Source organism: Myotis brandtii, unplaced genomic scaffold (assembly GCF_000412655.1).
Source record: "Myotis brandtii unplaced genomic scaffold, ASM41265v1 scaffold39, whole genome shotgun sequence".
NCBI lineage: Eukaryota > Metazoa > Chordata > Mammalia > Chiroptera > Vespertilionidae > Myotis > Myotis brandtii.
This window is the reverse complement of record NW_005364953.1, coordinates 7,019,004-7,026,153: the sequence shown is the minus strand read 5'-3', so window position 1 is coordinate 7,026,153 and position 7,150 is coordinate 7,019,004. Positions and strand designations below refer to the sequence as shown.

At 35.3% G+C, this 7,150-nt stretch overlaps 1 long non-coding RNA gene across 1 annotated transcript in view; it reads right to left on the bottom strand.

Annotated features, from left to right (window-relative positions):
* LOC106727223 overlaps positions 1–4,526 on the bottom strand; it is a 23,041-nt gene extending 18,515 nt beyond the window's left edge. The window contains exon 1 of the long non-coding RNA XR_001363395.1: positions 4,457–4,526. This is a non-coding gene — a long non-coding RNA (uncharacterized LOC106727223). The remainder of the gene's footprint in view (positions 1–4,456) is intronic.
* Between the last annotated feature and the right edge of the window lie 2,624 nt (positions 4,527–7,150).

The window sequence follows — 7,150 nt, the reverse complement described above, 5'->3', positions numbered from 1 at the left end:
TGGGCACTTAGGCTGTTTCCAAATCTTAGCTATTGTAAATTGTGTGGCTATGAACATAGGGTTGCATATATTCTTTCTGATTGGTGTTTCTGATTTCTTGGGATATATTCCTAGAAGTTTGTGCATTACAAAAGGAACCATCAACAAAACAACAAGAGAGCCCATTGCTTGGGAGAACATACTTGCCAATGTTACATCCGATAAAGGTTTAATCTCCAACATTTATAGAGAACTCATACAACTTAACAAAAGGAAGATAAAGAATCCAATAAAAAAATTGGGCAAAGGACCTAAATACACACTTTTCGAAAGTGGACATACAGAAGGCCAAGAGACATATGAAAACATGCTCAAAGTCACTAATCATCTGAGAGATGCAAATCAAAACGACAATGAAGTACCATCTCACACCTGTCAGAATGCTATTATCAACTTATCAACAAATCAACAAACAACAAGTGCTGGTGAGGATGTGGAGAAAAAGGAACCCTCATAAAATTGTTTTTCTTTCTCAGAATTGCTTTGGGTATTTGGGGTCTTTTGTGGTGCCATATGAATTTTAGGACTTTTGAAAATTTTTCTGTAAAAAATGCCATTGGGATTTTGATAAGAATTGCATTGAATCTGTACATTGCTGTGAGTAGTTTGGACATTTCAACAATATTAAATCTTCCAAGAACACATGTTGTCTCTCCATTTGTGTCTTCAATTTCTTTCATCAGTGTCTTATGGTTTTTAATATGTAAACTTTTACTTCCTTGGTTAACTTTATCCTGAAGTATTTTATTCTTTTTGATGCTATTGTAAATGGGATTCAAAAGAATGAAACTGGACTTCTTACATTTTACACCATACATAAAAGTCAACTCGAAATGAGTTAAATATTTAAAGACCTGAAACTGTAAAACCACTAGAAGAAGCCATAGGGGAAAAGCTTCATGACATTTGTCTAGGCAATGATCTTGGATATAATACAAAAGCACAACAAAAATAGACAAGTGGGGCTATATTACACTAAAAAGCTTTTGCGCAGCAAAGGACACAATCAACTGAATGAAAAGGTAACCTACAGAATGGGAGAAAATATTTGCAAACCATAAAGCTGATAAGGAGTTAATATCCAAAATATATAATGACCTCCTACAACTCAATACCAAAAAATATAACCTGATTTAAAAATGGGCAAAGGACTTAAATAGACATTTCTCCCAAGAACATATACAAATGGCCAATGGATATATGAAAAGATGCTCAACGTTACTAATAATCATGGAAATACAAATAAAAACCATAATGATATAGTGCCTCAGACCTGTTAGGATGACTAACATAAAAAATAAAAAGATAAATGTTGGCCAGAATGCAGAGAAATTTGAATTTTTGTACACCATTGTTGGAAATATAAATGGTGCAGTTACTATGGAAGAGACTATGGAGATTCCTCAAAAAAAATAATATAACTGCCTTATGATCCAGCAATCTCACTTCTGGTTATATATCCTAAAGAATTGAAATCAGGATCTTGAAGAGATATTTGCACTCCCATGTTCACTGCAGCATTATTATTCACAACAACCAAGATATGGAAGCAACCTGTTATGGATGATGAATAGATTAAGATAAAGAAAATATGGTATATATGTACAATGAAATATTATTCAGCTTTAAAAAGGAAGGAAATCCTGCCATATCCTAAAATATGAATTAACCTGGAGAACACTATGCTAAGTGAAATAAACCAGTCGCAAAAGGACAAATATTGTATGATTTGACTTGAGGTATCTAAAATAGTCAAATTCAAAGAAGCAGAGAATTTAAAGGGTTGCCAAGTGCTATGGGGAGGGGAAAATGAGTTGTTCAGTGGGTATAAAGTTTTAGTCATGCAAGATGAGTAAGTTCTAGAGATCTCATGTAAAACATAGTACCCATATTTAACAATACTGTATTGTGCACTTAAAAATTTGTTAAGAGAGTAGATCTCATGTTAAGTGCTCTTACCACAATAAAAATTTTATTTTGTTCTTATTGCTGTTTAAGTTCTCTTTATTCCCTGAAGTATTGATGTTTTCTTGGGGCCCTCCTTCTGTTTATTATTGATCTATTTCTTGTTGCAAAATTTTCTATAAATGCTGATGATCCCTGGGTATCTGTTCATATATAATAATATTGAAATAAAATATAAGCAACTGCTTGGGAACTCTGGGCTTGGATAAAGCTGATCAACTGGTGTTTCACCTTAGGATGATCTGATAGGGAACCCCCAAGGATTAGAAAGCAGAGGCCTTTGCTCCAGGACTGTTTACTTTCTCCATTGATGAGGTTTCATTTCCTTTGCCTGAAGTAGAAGTCTGGTGGCTAATATTTCTGTGCATGGGGAACTGGAGGTTGGGGATAGTCAACTGTTCCATACACAGACTTTTAATTAATCCCTGTATTGTCAGTTCTACACCTCACTCCTACTTTTGTTGTCTCTGTTCCTTCTTAACAGTGAGCTTTTTGTGAGATCAGAAAGGGCATACTGACTTCTTTCTTGGCTGTTCCTCTATGCATTCTCTAGGCTATTGCTTCCTCTGCCCCACTTCATCAGTTACCACTTCTACATTTGCTTTCTATGTTCAGAAATGAACTGATATCTCTGACCCAGTGATGATCTCTTTACTGTTGTATTCATTTTGGGGGAGGGGGATGCCTTTTTTTAAAAAAAAATCATTGCTGCCAGAGAATGCCAGCCATCTCTGACCTGCTACCTGGCTATTGAGTCAACTAACACTCCTGGGTCCTATATGGAGTTGAAGGGACGGGGATTATCCATGATTTGGTGAATTTGGAACCTTACTAAAAAGATAGGCAAAGATATCTCAAGTGTTTGGGATCCTTGGTGTCAAAATTACCTGAAATCATTGGATGAACTGTAAAAATAAGGTTTTGCTCTGACAGAATTGACATGGATTGAGGACAACACTCTCTTTCCACCAGGTCCTTGTGGTTAATTTTACAACATGACTCTGGATAGATTAGACTTTTGAAAGGAACAGCTAGAGTAGACACTCAGGCTTTGCCATCAGATCCTCACCAGCTGTAAATTACTCAAGTTCTCAGAGCCTTGAATTTCTTGATCTGAAAAATGGCGCTAAATAACAATATTTACTTTAAAGGGTTATTGTGAAGATTGATGGACTTGGTGCTTAGTAAGTCCTCAATAGATGTTAACTGGGCAAACTCCAGAGCCTATACTTTTATCACTGTGGTAAATTATTAATAGGGAAAAATGGGCTGTTATGCATGTTATGCCTATAAATACTTATTGCCTGGGAACATTTTTTTTTTCACAGAGAGAACATCATATAAGAATTTTTAAAATGCTGTATATTCCACTACTATTTGGGAGTGAAAATGATGTGCTCTGGAAAATTATGGTAGATGATGCAAAAAGTGATTCAGTACAATGGAAACATTGATTTGACTTCGTGAAATAGAGTGGATCATCAACATGCCTAACTTAACCAGTTAACTGTCACACGTCCAAAATGGAAACCATCCCCATACGCCACGGGATTTTGAATTTAATTTAAAAAATCAATTTGCAATGAATATTATAAAAATAAATATGTTACTCACAATTTGGATGTTCTTGAATATTTTCAGCTGAAAGTTCTCACAAAAAATGATTTTAAAGTTGGTCAGGACGGCCACTTAGGGAAATTTTTTTTTTTTATAGATGCATGTGGCGTGTGGGGAAGGTCCGCTGCTTGTGTCTACAGATGCTTATGGCGTACAATGGGAATTTAAATATAGACATATCTAGATTAATATAAAATAATAAAAATAGCTATTATCATTGTTATTATGTCAGTGATTCTATCTTTAAGTCTCATGTTCCTTGTTTCCTTTCCAAAAAGCAGTTGACTTGAGCTATCAGACCTACTGGCAGAAACTAATGACTAAGCACCATCATTTTATTTTTTTATTTTTATTTTTGAAATTTTATTTTTTGGTGCTTCTATGTTTTCGGATCTATTTTGTTTATCTGTTTATGTTGTTGATTAGATTCCACATATGAGTGAGATCACGTATCTTTCTCTGACTTGCGTATTTTTCAATTGCAGTTTACATTTAATATTATTTTGTTTTAGTTTCAGGTGTACACCATAGAGATTAGATAATCATATACTTTACAAAGTGTTCCCTCTGATATTTTCAGTACCAATCTGGCACCATACATAGTTATTACAATATTATTGACTATATTTCCTATGCTGTACTTTATATCCTGTGACTATTTTGTAACTACCAATATGTACTTTTTGAAAAATTCTCACCTAAGGATCTGTTTATTGATATTTAGAGAGAGGAAAAGCAAGAAAGAGAAGCATCGATGTGAGGGAGAAATGTCGGTCAGTTGCCTCCTTTATGCACCAGGACTGGGGATCGAACCCACAACTTTATGTATCCTAACCAGCAATTGAACCTGCAGTCTTTTGGTGTAGAGGACAATGTTTCAACCAACTGAGCCACCCGGCCAGGGCCAATATGTACTTTTTAATCTCTTCCTCTTTTTCATCCAGTCCCCCAACCTATCTCCCCTCTGGCAACATCAGTCTGTTCTCTGTGCCTATGCATCTGTTTCTATTTTGTTTGTTCATTAATTTTGTTCTTTAGATTCCAAATATAAGTGAAATCATATGGTATGTCTTTCTCTGACTGACTTATTTTACTTAGCATAATATCCTCTAAGTTCATCCATGCTGTCAAAATAGTAAGATTTTCTTTTTGGTGGCCAAGTACTATTCCATTGTATATATGTCCACAGCTTTTTTATTCATTTGTCTGTCAATTGATGGGCACTTGGGTTGCTCCCATATCTTTGTTCCATATCTTGGCTATTGTAAATAACTCTACAATGAACATAGGGGTGCATATATTCTTTCAAATCAGTGCTTAGGGTTTCTTCAGATATACTCCCAGAAGTGGAATCACTAGGCCATGAAGCAATTCCATTTTTAACTTTTTGAGGAACCTCCATACTGATTTCCGTGGCTATACCAATCTGAATTCCCACCAACAGTTATGCCCCATCATTAAAAAAAGCTTTTAATACATATACAAACACTTATTTTTATATTAATGGAGTTATATAGTACATTGCTATATTTATTGCAAATAGTTTTTTATATAGCTCTATTGAGGTGTAATTCAAATACCATGCAACTTACCATTTTAAATGTATTTGATGATTTACAGAGCTGTGTAACCATCATCACAATTCAATTTTTAAAGACTGTCATCACCCAGAAAGATGCCTTGTGTCCATTTTAGTTACTCCTTATTCCCACCCTCAGCCTCAAGCAGCCACTAATAAACTTTCCTTTTTTTATAAATTTGCCTTTACAGGTAATTTTTAAAAAGAAACAAGCTGAAACCAGTTTGGCTCGGTGGGTAGAGCATCGGCCTGCGGACTGAAGGGTCCCGGGTTCGATTCTGGTCAAGGGCATGTACCTGGGTTGTGGGCACATCCCCAGTGGGAGATGTGCAGGAGGCGGCTGATTGATGTTTCTCTCTCATCGATGTTTCTGACTCTCTGTCTCTCTCCCTTCCTCTCTGTGGAAAATCAATAAAATATATTTTAAAAAAAATTAAAAAGAAACAAAATGTCACATCATACCATTGAAAACTCATTCCCCTTCTCCAAACTGCCATTCCGCTCCCCCATTTCCTCTTTAGAGGTAATTATTTTCTAGAAGTTGGTGCTTATCCCTCCTATCCATATTTTTATGCTTTTTCAACACTATATTTTTGAGATTTAGCTATGTTTAGACATGCAGATATAGTTAATTCATTTTCACTATAGTATTCCAGTGTATAAATCACCACTGTATTTAACACTTGGGTGGCTATGTTGTTTTCAAATTACAAACTATATTATTTTTACCTTATAGTCTGTAATGAACATTTGTGGCAGAGATAATGCTATGTATTTACCAAATTCTGTTTCATATTCCTCCTTCCTAAACAACAGAAAACTAAACTTTCCAGTCCCCTTGCAGGGCCATAGAACTAGTTCTGGCCAATAAAATGTGAATGGAAGTGATGTGGGTCATCTTCTGGCTGAGGTAATGAAAAGTCTGTGATTGTATAGTCTCTCTCTCTCTCTCCTCTCCTTTTCTCCTTTTTTCTTTCCTCCTTTCCTCCCTCCCTCTCTCCCTCCTGCATCATGGACATGGAGGTTAGTTTCAGAGATGATGAAACCACATGATCATAGCAGCCTTAATTCCTGAATCACCACACAGAGGAATGCTGCCTTGGAGAATGTCTTGATCTATAACTGATTTTGTATGAGTGAGAAATAAAATCATGGGTTAAGACACTGAGATCTGGGGATGATTTGTTACTGAAGTATAAGTCCAGCTTATTCAGATTAATATAACATCCTTGCACATCCTTGTTCATATTTACATATTAGCTATTTGGATTTTCTCTTCTGGGAACTGCCTATTCATTCCATGTCTAATTGCTTTCATTGGGGATGCTTGTTTTTCCTTATTGATTTGTAGGAGTTAGAAAATAAATATGGTATACTAATCCATTATTTTATTTATTTATTTTTAATATTTATTTATTACATTGATTGGGATGATGTTGGTCAACATGAGCATATAGGTTTCAGGTGTGGGCTTCTATGTTTACAAGATCTGTATATTACACTGTATGCCCACCATCTGAAGTCAAATCTCCTGTCACCTTATATTAGGACCCCCTTCTCCCACCACCCCTATCCCTCTGGCAATCACCACACTGCTGTTTGTGTTAATGAGTTTCAGTTTTATATCCCATACTAGTGGTCCAGAACATGGATTCATGCACATTGACAGGAAATTAATTAGAAGAAATATTTTAATATCACTATTCACCTTTTCTCTATAATAGAAGTGTCAACAAAAACAACCAAATTCCAACTTACACCACACACAAAAATAAACTAAAAGTGGATAAAGGACTTAAACGTAAGACAGGAAACCATAAAAATATTAGAGGAATCCACAGGCAGCAAAATCTCAGACATATGCTGAAGCAATATCTTTACCAATACAGCTCCTAGGGCAATGGAAACTAAAGAGAAAATAAACAAATGGGACTACATCAAAATAAAAAG